The following is a 13,752-nucleotide window of genomic DNA, read 5'->3' on the forward strand; positions in this document are numbered from 1 at the left end:
GAAGATTCATCAGAGAAATCCACCTTCTGCCACTTTTTCAGCATCCATCTGTTTAGGAGGCTGTGGGACTTGTCAAATGCCACAAGGTTTTTTAATTGCCTTTTGTTTAGTGCTGGCTTCTGGGCACTGATTCGACCATGGAGGCCATTTCGAGACAGAATCCTACAAACTATTCTAGTTGACACAGGGACTTGAGGTGACCAGGCCTTTTGGAGCTCTGCTGCAGTGGAAGAGAGTCTGGCTTTGGATTTTCTAACCAAAACACATTCCTCCTGAGCAGTTGTCTTGCGGGGATTTTTGTACACCTGTTACTACATATATATGCTTTCCAATCAACCTAAGGCCCCCTTCACACGTCCGTGATACACGTGCGTGTTTGGTCCGTTTCCGTATATACCGGAGACAAGGCCAAACGTGCACCAATGTTAATCTATGATTGTGGTCACACGTGCGTTATTTCATTATGTCCGTGTGTGCGTGTCCGTGATCCGTATGTGTTTGCGTTTTGCACGGATGCATGTCCGTTATCTGCACGGAGCACGCACACGTGGACACAATGAAAGTCTATGGATATGTGCACACACGTTAGTAAACACGTATGCATCTACCTATAGTCCGTGTCCGTTTGGTGTTTTTATTTCTAGTGATATAGTGTTAGAGATGCCTGGCTCACTAGAAAAAGAGAGGTTTAAGGTGCTCGGAAAATATAAGTCCAGTAAATGTAAAGAATCCGGCACACTCAATAAAGTAATTTCCAAAGATGATATTTCGTTTGAATAATTTTATTGCTCTTGTGAGGATATCAAAAAATTGGTATGTGTACAAGTCCAACGTTTCGACCAAAACTTATGGTCTGTATCAAGGACTGTGAAACAAAAAACAGTGTCAAATAAGGCAATTACATAAAATAAAATGAAATAAAACATATAGTTACATGAAGAACCATTTCAAATTGTAGAAAGAAAATTGAAGATAAATATATATCGCAATGGAAAAAATGAAAGAAAAAACAGGGATTACAATGAGTTTCTCCACAAGAGCTCACAATTTTTTCCAAAGAAGATAAATGTAATATTTCATTACAACAGTATCCATACATCATATTTTCAATGAGAGGAAAAACAAAGGTTCACCACTGGTTCACCACTTTAATCAGCCCCAAAAAGCCCTCCATGTCCGGCGTCATCCAGGATGGTCCAGCGTCGCATCCAGCTCTGCTGCATGGAGGTGACCGGAGCTGCAGCAGACACAGCCGCTCCTGTCACCTCCACGCAGCTAATGAAGACAGCCGCGCGATCAGCTGAGCTGTCACTGAGGTTACCCGCTGTTACTGGATCCAGTGACAGCGGGTAACCTCAGTGACAGCTCAGCTGATCGCGCTACTCACCTCATTTGCTACGTGGAAGTGACCGGAGCGGCGGTGTCTGCTGCAGCTCCGATCACCTCCATGCAGCAGCGCTGGATGCGACGCTGGAGCATCCTGGATTCCAGCGGACATGGAGGGCTTTTTGGGGCTGATTAAAGTGGTGAACCAGGGTATATGTGTGTTTTTTATTTCTAATAAAGGATTTTTTTCTGGTGTGTGTGTTTATTTACTGTAATTTACAGATTAATCATGGAGGGTATCTCGGTGAGACGCCTGACATGATTAATCTAGGATTTAGTGGCAGCTATGGGCTGCCATTAACTCCTTATTACCCCGATTTGCCAAAGCACCAGGGCAAATCGGGAAGAGCCGGGTACAGCCCCAGAACTGTCGCATATAATGTATGCGGCAATTCTGGGAGGCTGCTGACTGATACTGTTAGGGTGGGGGGCTCCCCATAACGTGGAGCTCCCCATCCTGAGAATACCAGCCTTCAGCCGTATGGCTTTATCTGGCTGGCATTAAAATTGGGGGGGACCGCACGCCGTTTTTTTTTAATTATTTATTTATTTATTTTACTGCACAGTATAGACACGCCCACCGGCTGCTGTGATTGGGTGCAGTGAGGCACCTGTCACTCAGTGTGGGGGCGTGTCTCACTGCAACCAATCATAGGCGCCGGTGGGCGGGGAAAGCAGGGAATAGGAGATTGTTTAATGAGCGGCCGGCTTTTTCAAAATAGTAAAAGCCGCCGCAGCAGTGTGAATGCCGTGCAGCGCCGCGCCGGGGATCGAGGAACGGTGAGTATGAGAGAGGGGGGGAAACTTCAGTCACTCGGGGGATTAGCGGTCATCGGTGAATCCTTCACAGGTGACCGCTAATCAGTACTAGACACAGACAGAGCCGCGGTATGAGGATAAAGTCGGGTGAAGTTCACCCGAGTTCATTTTCATCGCGCAACTCTGTCTGCTGTCAGCCGACATTTATAAACGACATTGTGCATCACACACACGGACATTCCACGTACACATACACGTTAATTCCACACGCACACACGGACGTTCTACACACAAACACGGCTAGCATACGCAATTCACACAGGTGCCACACGGACCATAAAAACGGACAGAAAAACGGGACACGGACCCGAAAATCGGCCCGTAACACACGTGCGTGTTTTTCACGGACGTGTGAAGGGGGCCTTAATGTGTTTCACCTTCCTCGTGTCCAATGTGTTCGACCACGCCTCTCTTTAGCCTCAACTTACATTCTCATTACTATTTAATGAAGGCCAGTGTGAACATCGGACCACTGATGACTAAGGACTTTTTTTGTTTTTAATACTCCAGTCCGAAACACGTCAAGCTTTCCATGTTCTTTTTTGACCCTGCGTTTGGTCTGTTCATGTGGTTTTAAATTTTTCAAATAAAGAAGGAATTGTTTACCATTTGTACATGTGAGGGGTCCAACTTCCTCCCTCTTCCCCAGCCTGAGAATACCAGCCCCCAGCTGTCGGCTTTATTATGACTGGGTAACAAAATTGGCGGGACTGCATGCCATTTACTTAGGGTGCCTCTTTTGATACATTGTCGAGATAAGTACACGGCTGGAGGCTGCATCCTGTAGCCATATGCTTTATCTGCGCTGGGTATCACAATATATGGGTACCTTGCACCATTTTTTTTTTTCATCTATTTTTACACCACTATAGGTTCACATGTGTGATTCCAACCAATAACAGACACTGTTACACAGGGTGAGTGCTCAGTCTGACTACAAGCAATCACAGATGTCGAGGTTGGAAAAGCATTGAGTATGTATGAAAGCTAATGATCACCTCAGAAGTAGTGTTACAGCCGAGAGGAAGGTTGGTAGGTGTTGGTCCTGCTTTATTCCTTATTTTCTTTCTTTTTCCTTTTCTTATATTTCTATAATTATCCAGGAGGCCGAACCCAAACAGTAACACGGACATCCCTTTACAGTTCGAGTTCACCCATCAATAGTTTAAGAGAACCAACCAGCAGGATTGTTATATATAAAGTAAAGCCAGTGCTATACTGGCGCTAGGATGCTGAATGTAACCATACCTTTTGTTCTGAGATTGGATGTTTTACTTCAGAAATATGTGCAAGTAAAGTATAGCACTGGCTTTACTGTATATATGAACATCCTGCTGGTTGGTTCTCTTTAAGGTTCCCATCAGAGAATGGTTTACCTTGTAGTGGCTGGTAGGCACACTTGAATTGGCTAATTGTGGCGCTAAGTACCTTCATTTTATAAGTATTTTCTATATAGTAGTAATGCAGTTTAAATCTCATATATTCATTGTTTACATATACAAGCAAAAGAATAACAATGTTTTGAGTTTTTTGACTTTCAAGCTCCATATCTCACCATCCATTACATCTTTGAAAGTGAGACTACCTTAATTTTATAGACAATCATTTTGAGTCATACATAAATGTGATTTGCAACTACTCAACATAAGATTATTTATGCAGATTCTTGTCATGTTACTGCATTGTTACTGTTTTGTTTCAAGTGATGGAAAAAAAATCTTCATGATGTGCACCATCACATTATGGGTGTCAAGTCCAAGCATTCCTACGTGAACAATGTCCTAGAAAGTGGTTTGGTCATTGTGGGCCACTTTGAAGGTCTCCCGATCTGACCCCCTTAGACTTTTATCTTTGGGGGTCATCTGAAGGCAATTGTCTATGCTATTGTAATGGGGTCAACAAGTCCGACTGTATCCCTTCTGTAGAAATGGCTTTGAATACTGTTCCAGCAATTGCCCACAAGGGGGCAGCGTCGTACTGTACAACGACAAACACAGAGCTGGGAAATTCCCCACAGGAGCTGGTGTGTGAAAAACCAGAAGAGAAGACGCGGGAAAGTGGTGTTCAGCTCCGGAGCTCAGTGAGGAGAGTCCTGCGTGTGGTCTCCCTGAAGAGAGGGCTCGTTTTGCCGCAAAAGTCAGGAAGAAATCACCCGGGGAAAGCAGTTTCTGTCACTCCCAGTCTGCAGAACTTTGTTTTCCTCAGGGAGTTAACCGGACTACCGAGCACCGCCATCTGAGTGTAATTGCAGGGACTGTGACCTGCCTTCTTCTGCCCGGCGTGCTCCGGGACCAAAAGACTACTTATAATCCGTCACCAGCTGGGGAAGATAAAAGAAAAGAAAAGACCGAGGAGCTTCATCTCTCCAGCGCTGCACCGGGACCCATCACCGCGAGACCCCAGGCCTGCGACGTGGGAGCGACATCTTCTTTCGGGATAGACTGGTACGTGTTTGTAGGGAAAGTTAGGGAAAGTTGCCGCCATTTTTTGTTGTTGTTTTTTTCTTGCTGCATACCCGGAAGGAGTGAAAGTCCAGGGGCTTCCTATACCCATGTGTGCAGATAGCTCAGTTGATTGTATTATAAACATGTTTCCTAGTAAAGAAATGTTACTACCGGTAAAATCTGAGTATGGGGATTTTGTTGGAATAGAGCATACACACACACCCGCGGCCCTCCCATCGGTCGCTTCATGTGGCGTAGTCGGCAGGATGTGTGACCAACAAAATCATCCCCCGGTAGTAACTTATAACCAGACAGCTCCCCCGCCGTCTATAGTCAATCAGGTGAGGAAGTTTGACGGACGGAACTATCCTGTAACGGAATGGACTGAACAACTTAAGATAGTGGGGGAAATGTATAACACTGACCCTAAGACCTTAGCAGAAATGGCCATGCTAACACTAGAAGGGGAAGCGTGGACGACAGTCAGGCTGGAGACGGTTAGGGGCCAGCGTACGTTGGATGACTTAGTGCGGGTGCTGGAGAACACCTATGGACCGACCACATATGCGGGAACATTGCGCTATATGTTTTTCCGGCGGACACAACTCGAGTCGGAGGACATCCCTCAATATGCCAATGCCCTTCAAGTGCTACTAGAACAAGCCTGTAGAAAAGAAGAACAGATAGCTAGTACGGGTACCCGTGACCTGGTGTTGAGAGATCAGTTTGTGACCGGATTGAGAGACCCGTACCTTAACCGCTCATTGCAAGATCTACTCCGGATAAATCCGGCCTTTACGTTCGCTGAGGCCAAACAAGAAGCTATAGAACGTTCAAGGGGGCCTGTCGTGGAGACACAGACATATACCGCGGCTTGCAGGTCCATATCTGATATCGGGACGCCGAACAGCAACACGGAGGAACTGAAACAGATGGTGGCAGAGTTGCAGAAACAGGTGTTACAGCTCACCTTAGATCAACAGGCGGGCCGGCAAGCGAGACAACAACCCAGCCGGCCGATGGGAAGATGCTGGACATGCGGCGATCCCCGCCATAGAGCCAACCGTTGCCCTCAGAACTTTCAAGCTCCTCCACAGTCCGATCTACCAGAACCAGCAAGTCAGGTCCCACAACAGAGGCCGCCTTTAAACTAGACGCCCCTGTCAAAGAGGCTCACTCGACAGGGGATGCCAAAGAGAGGGGTGTAGGAAAACAGAGCCAGCCACGGAACAAACTTGCATCAAATAGCCCCACCCTAGAAGTATTACTGGAAGGGATCGCCGTACAAGGGTTAATGGATACTGGGTCTCAGGTATCCACTATCTCCGAGCAGTTCTACGAAGAATGTCTAAAACCGCGAGTTGCCTATGACCCTGATACCGCCATCAAGATCAAAGCAGCCAATAATCTACCCATTCCGGTGTCGGGAGTTGCCTGGATGAACACCGAAATCTGTGGCCAAGATCTCGGGAAGAGAGGGATAATTGTGGTCAGGGAAGGCTTTGAACCAGAAACGCCCATGATTATTGGGATGAACATCTTGAAGGACCTGAATCTGGTGCTGTTTACCAAGAAGGGGCCCAAGTACTGGCAAGGAGTGACCGCACATAAGGCCACCTGCCGTGCCTTTCAACAAGTGGTCCGGACCTGCAACCTCCAGCGAATGACCGAAGAACAGCTGCCGCTGGTCACGGTCACCGTACCCCGCCATACTAGGATCACCTTACCAGCTGGAAAAGAGACAGTTATCTCACTACCCCTTGGCACCATGAGACAGTTTGAAGGCGTGGAGGTGCTGATTGAGCCGCGCTCCCCGAGGGAGGGGAAGCTGAACCCACTAGTCGCTCGAACTCTAGCAGTAGTGAGAAAGGGAAGAATTCCTGTCAGGCTGGGCAACACGGCTAATGTGAGCGTTGACCTAGAAGCCGGGACACAGCTCGGCCGAGTCTACGCTCTAACCGAAGAGGTGACCCCTATGAGCCCCCTCCAGTTTGTACCGTCTACAGAGGGAGATTGGACAGTGACGGTCTCTACCATGGCCGCTGTCGCGGGTGACACCAACGTGGGGCGAGAACTCCGAGAGAAGTGTCAGTTGGACGTATCCCAATACTCCAAACGGGAGGTGTCTCAGGTGGAAGAGCTACTCCAAGAGCATCAGGCGTCCTTTGCCCGGCACGACACCGATTTTGGGTGCACCACCAGTATCAAACACGAGATCCCCACCGGTGACACTGCTCCTATCCGTGAAAGGTACCGCCAAATTCCTCCCCAGCAATACCAAGAAGTGAAAAATCTCCTGAATTCCATGCTACACGCGGGAGTGGTACGGGAAAGCCAGAGCCCCTGGGCGGCGCCGGTAGTGTTAGTCAAGAAGAAGGACGGATCCCTGAGATTCTGTGTGGACTACCGCCGCTTGAATGCTTGCACCATCCGGGACTCGTACCCTCTGCCAAGGATCGAAGAATCCCTGACAGCCCTGAAGAAAGCCAAATACTTCTCCTCGTTGGATCTGGCCAGCGGATATTGGCAGGTACCTATGCATGAGAAAGATAGAGAGAAGACTGCTTTCATCTTACCCATGGGCCTGTACGAGTTTGACCGGATGCCCTTTGGTCTGAACAACGCGCCGGGGACTTTCCAGCGGCTGATGGAGCGCTGCTTGGGAGACTTCAACTTCGACTTCACCCTCATCTATCTGGACGACATTGTAGTCTATTCGGCCACATTTGAAGAACACCTGCAGCAGCTGGGCCGTGTGTTCAGTAGGTTGAGGGAACATGGCCTGAAGTTGAAACCCAACAAGTGCCGTCTTCTGCAGCCCGAGATCAATTACCTGGGTCACCGGATCTCAGCCGAAGGCGTCCAGCCATCTTCAGAGAAGATAGCCGCCGTACGGGATTGGCCGCAGCCCACAAACGTCAAGGAGGTCAGGGCTTTCCTGGGGTTGGCCGGCTACTACCGCCGGTTCGTCAAAAACTTCGCCCGGCTTGCTGCACCCTTGCAGGATCTGCTTCGAGGGACCACCAACAGCCCCAGAGGACGACTCATCCGCTGGGGATCCAGCCAGGAAGACTCCTTCCAAGCCCTAAAGGGTGCCTTAACGTCTCCCCCCATCCTGGCATATGCGGACTACAACCTGCCCTTCCAACTACACACCGATGCCAGTTTACAGGGTCTAGGGGCAGTACTTTCACAGGTCCAAGACGGCAAGGAACGGGTCATAGCCTATGCCAGTCGGTCCCTACATGAGGGCGAGAAGAACCCCACCAATTATAGCTCGTTCCGGCTGGAGCTGTTGGCCCTAACGTGGGCTATGGCGGAGAAATTTGCAGGGTATCTCACGGGGACCGAAGTACTAGTCCTGACCGATAACAACCCGTTGGCCCATCTAGAAAATGCGAAGCTCGGAGTCATGGAGCAGCGTTGGATGGCTCGGCTCTCCAAGTTCAATTACAAGATCAAGTATCGGGCTGGCGCTGAGAACCAAAATGCGGACAGCCTGTCTAGAGTGTCATACCCCTTACTCAACCGAGACCAGGATGAAGAATTAGAAGGGGACGAGACACCTGACTTTGCAAAGCTCGCCCAACAGATGGTGGATCACCGCCAGCTCGTTGTGGGCGAAGCTGGAACTCCGGTGGGAGTCGCCTTGCCACCCCAGGAGTGGTGCAGGATTCAGGACCAGAACCCCGATTGGGCTCTACTCAAACAATGGGTGAAACGGCAGCAGAAGCCTCCCGCCGATATACGGGCGCGACTGTCTACCGGGACCTTGACCCTGCTCAGCCAGTGGGACCGGCTGATTCTGAGAGAAGGAGTGCTATACCGGAAGGTTCTCTTGTCACACATGCTGGAAGAATGCGCACAAGTGGTAGTGCCTGAACAATTGGCCCGTGAGATGGTGGTCCAGGCCCACAAAAGGAATGGACACTTCGGAATGGACAAGACTTTTCGGTGGGTTCAACAGTCCATCTATTGTCCGGGGCTCCGCAAGCTGGTTGAAGACGTCTGCCAGACCTGTCGCACCTGTGAACTACACAAGTCCTCTGAGCAGCGTGCACCTGTTCAGACAATTAAAACATCCAGACCCCTTGAGCTGTTGATGGTGGATTATCTGCTGGTTGGGACGGCGAGCAGTGGCTATCAGTATTGTTTAGTCATGGTGGATCACTTCACAAAATTCGCTGTCGCTGTCGCTACCAAAGACCAGACGGCTGAATCGGCTGCTCGGGCCATCTGACGACAGTTCATCCATGTCTACGGGTGCCCGGAGAGGTTGCACTCCGACCAGGGGGCTTGTTTCGAGGGCCGAGTCATCGAAGAGCTGCACCAGATGTATGGGATCCAGAAGTCGAGGACCACTCCTTATCACCCACAAGGGAACGGTGCATGTGAACGCTTCAACCGGACCCTACTCCAGCTGATCCGCACCTTGGCCGATGATAAGAAAGACCAATGGCCTCAATTCCTTCCTGATTTAGTATGGGCCTATAACAACCAGGTCCACTCTGTGACTGGCTACACTCCACACACCCTTCTCTTTGGTCGCCCCGGAAAAGGGGTCCATGACCTGAACCTATTTCGCCCTGGAGTTGACGTCTGCCATAACTACCCCTCCTGGCTAAATGCTCACCGACAGAAGATGGAGACGGTACACCGACTGGTGAGCAAACAAATCCGGGGCCAGATACATGCTGATCCACTCCCCGTGCAAGAGCAACCGTTGAAGTTGGGACAGCCAGTCCTGCTCCGTATCAAGAAGCCCCAAGGGAAACTTCGAGCCAAGTGGGAGACTGAGGTTTACCGGGTAATCGAACGCCCCTACCCCAACGGGCATGTATACCGAGTGCGGGGTGAAGACAATCACAGCATCCGCACTGTGCACCGAAATATGTTGCGGCCCTGCCGATCCCAGCCTGACTCCCCTACCACAGTACCCGGAGGGGATGACACTACCAATACGACTGACGACACGGACGTTTCCCGGCACAGTGATCACCTTGACTCTGAGATCAGTGACCTCCCTACACAACCCAGTTCTTTCCCCGGGGTGCTGACTGGAGTGGGGCGTAGAGACAGTGACAGGGAGGGGAACAACCGACCCTTGAGGCGCACTGACCGCACCACTGCTGGGATCCCGCCCGGGCGGTCTTACAGGGACCAGTACGTATGGCCCACTTCTCAACCAACCCCTGTAACGTCTGCAGTCATCGCTGCCTGGGAACCGACGGTAGTTGACAGGGACTGCCAACCTTTAAGTGGGGGGGTATGTAATGGGGTCAACAAGTCCGACTGTATCCCTTCTGTAGAAATGGCTTTGAATACTGTTCCAGCAATTGCCCACAAGGGGGCAGCGTCGTACTGTACAACGACAAACACAGAGCTGGGAAATTCCCCACAGGAGCTGGTGTGTGAAAAACCAGAAGAGAAGACGCGGGAAAGTGGTGTTCAGCTCCGGAGCTCAGTGAGGAGAGTCCTGCGTGTGGTCTCCCTGAAGAGAGGGCTCGTTTTGCCGCAAAAGTCAGGAAGAAATCACCCGGGGAAAGCAGTTTCTGTCACTCCCAGTCTGCAGAACTTTGTTTTCCTCAGGGAGTTAACCGGACTACCGAGCACCGCCATCTGAGTGTAATTGCAGGGACTGTGACCTGCCTTCTTCTGCCCGGCGTGCTCCGGGACCAAAAGACTACTTATAATCCGTCACCAGCTGGGGAAGATAAAAGAAAAGAAAAGACCGAGGAGCTTCATCTCTCCAGCGCTGCACCGGGACCCATCACCGCGAGACCCCAGGCCTGCGACGTGGGAGCGACATCTTCTTTCGGGATAGACTGGTACGTGTTTGTAGGGAAAGTTAGGGAAAGTTGCCGCCATTTTTTGTTGTTGTTTTTTTCTTGCTGCATACCCGGAAGGAGTGAAAGTCCAGGGGCTTCCTATACCCATGTGTGCAGATAGCTCAGTTGATTGTATTATAAACATGTTTCCTAGTAAAGAAATGTTACTACCGGTAAAATCTGAGTATGGGGATTTTGTTGGAATAGAGCATACACACACACCCGCGGCCCTCCCATCGGTCGCTTCACTATGAAGAAACTAGATGAGCAGCATCTGAAACAGCAGATACTGGAAGCCTGTGCTAGCATTTCTTCTACGGTGTTGCTATCAATTGTCAAGAGTAGGAGAAGAGGGTTGCATTGACAATCGAACACAATGGACAGCACTTTGAACAGATTTTATAAGTGGTCATAAAATTGTAAATAACTAATGAACAAATAAAGTTACGTTAAAACCAAGCACACCATTGTTTTTCTTGTGAAGTTCTCAATACGTTTGATGCGTTACATGATCCTCTTCCCATTGGAAAAAATAAAGTTGGATCAAAAATGCCTAACTTCAAAATGGCCGCCATGGTCACCACCCATCTTGAAAAGTTTCCCCTCTCCCATATACTAATGAGCCACAAACAGGAAGTTGATATCACCAACCATTCCCATTTTATTTAGGTGTATCCATATAAATGCCCCCCCTGTAGTCTAAATTTCATATAGTCAACGCTTGCATAGATATTAGAATATACAGTGGAACCTCGATTTACGAGTAACTTGGTGTGCGAGTATTTCGCTATATGAGCAAAGCTTGCTGTAAATTTGTAACTCAGTGGTGGCTTCGGTTTGTAGCAGGTATTTCCCTAGTGACATGGCTGAGACGGTGGAACAGCAGCAACAGAATGTGGTGGTAAGGTTGATAAACCTCCCATTTGTGAGCTCTACATATGACATGGTGTCCTCCACCTATGTGACCACTAAAGACAACCATCCCTACCTGAAGTCTGTATGTGACATTGCAGAGAAAAGTGTGAAGAGCATCACTTCTGTGGCCATCACCAGCGCCATGGCAATCCTGCAGATACTTGAGCCTCAAATTGCTCTGGCCAACAACATTGCCTGTGTTGGACTGGACAAATTTGTAACTCAGTTTAAGAGCAATCTTTGCTGTATGAGCAAATACCGCACACACTTACGCACTTCCGGTTCTGTACTTTCACCGCGCTCTGACGCACTTTTGCAGTCCAAACAAACACACACAAACATATTATGCTCACCTACCCTCCATTCCCTCAGCGGCCTCTAACCTGGTTCTTGTAGTCCGCAGGTATGTGTATCCGGTAACCATCGCGACAATGCAGGAACATCCGCTGGAAATGCACAATAGGGGACCAGGATGGGACATTGCTACAAGTTGTGGATTCAATTGTCTGAGTTTCAATTTTTTCTTATAGGAAAACTTACACATAAAGTTTTATTTTTTTTCTCCCAAAACTTTAAACTTACACATAAAGTTTCCCTTTTTTTTCTACTTTGGGTGGATATATAAAACAGCCATTTTACACTCTGGGACTATCCCTGAGGAAGAAGGATTGCAGTCCTTTGAAACGCGTCGGAATAAGTACCCTTGTATCTGTGCACGCTTGCTAAACCTCCCACTATCCACAGTGACGTCACTTATCCCTGAGCTCACGGTAGTTGGACAGGAGAGTTTCCGGCCAGGACCTCCCACCCACTTCTGCTTGGCGGCCTGGTACGCCGCGCTTCACGCAGCTCCGATACTCCTGATGGCCCACCTTCCACGGACATCCCAGCCAGTTAGGTAAGACAATTACTGCCCCTAGCAAGCCGCCTGCTGACAGCCCGACTGTGACAATTTTTCACTATACCTTAGCTGACTCATACAGCCAGCTATCTGACCTCACTATCTTTGACTAGGATCACCCTCTGTTTACCATTACCTAACATAACCACTAGTCAGGTTGCAGGTTAGCCCTTGAGCTTCTACATCTTCATCAGGAAACCTGAATTTTCAACAGCTGAACTCAGTGCTCCTTGAGTGGTAATTTTTTTTTTTTCTCAATCACCACCTAGTTCTATTTACAGCAATTTTCTAGGTATACTAACTATTGACCCTCAATTCTAACGTATATTTAACCATAACACTGTCAGTTACAGGTTAACACCTGAGCTCCTACATCCTCACCATTTAGCCTAAATTTTCTACAGCTGAACTCAGTGCTCACAGACAGGTAATTTTGAAATCGCCACCTAGTTTTATTGTCAGGTAACGTTGAATTCATCACCTAGTTTTATTAACAGCACTAGTCTAGGTTGTACTAACCATTTTCAAATCTGACCTGTATTGTCTATCTTCAATAGGTGGCACCAGTTAAATTATCCAGTCTCAGTAATCATACGAGCATCCTCTCTATTTATCTCTTTACATTCACCAAACACCCTATCAGGTATTTACACTTATTATACAATACTATTACCAATTTTTATACTGTCCCTTATTTCCATATGGTTATTTCATGTGATTACATCATTTCCATTCATACTCTTTCAATACCTTATACCATTTTCACCAGGTGATACTCCAATCTCTATCCTATGTAGTTGCTGAAACCAGCACACATATTATATCCAACAGACAGCATTCATATCATCAGGTATTTTTCTATCACCACCATTAACACTTGTATTCCTGTGGTTTATCTATTAGTACTAATTTCAATCTACTAATATTTCTAGGACATTTTCCTAAATATCGCTAATGTATCAGGCCTCCAAAAGCAAATACACAGGCACTCAAAAGACCAGTACTGGTAGGTTTCGCTCCTCTCTCCCCCCCCCCCTTTAGGAAGCACCACACTGTGGATCTTACTGTCAACACAGACTAATCTACTTACTTTGGTTTACAGGCTCCTACATAAAGGGGAAACATCAAAAGTTGTTCTCTCCTCCTCTTGTCATTTTCACAAATTCTACATTTTCATCCTCATTGTGTTCATAACCACCAGGTAATTACGGTAGTATTCAACCCAGGTTTTTGATATGTAATCTGAAATCAGCATGATAGGGGCTGAGAATCTGATTCCAGTGATGTATCACTTACTGGTGTCTATTCTGGTATTTTGATAAAATCACTGTTTTCTCTGTTGCAGATCTAGCAATGCTCAGAATGTGGAGCCCTGTATAATCCTGCCTCCATCACTAATTAGCAGGTTCTGTGTATACTGTTCATATGCAGAAAGCTGCTCATCAGTGGTGGAGGAGGG

This window comes from Anomaloglossus baeobatrachus, chromosome 5 (assembly GCF_048569485.1).
Source record: "Anomaloglossus baeobatrachus isolate aAnoBae1 chromosome 5, aAnoBae1.hap1, whole genome shotgun sequence".
NCBI classification, from domain to species: domain Eukaryota; kingdom Metazoa; phylum Chordata; class Amphibia; order Anura; family Aromobatidae; genus Anomaloglossus; species Anomaloglossus baeobatrachus.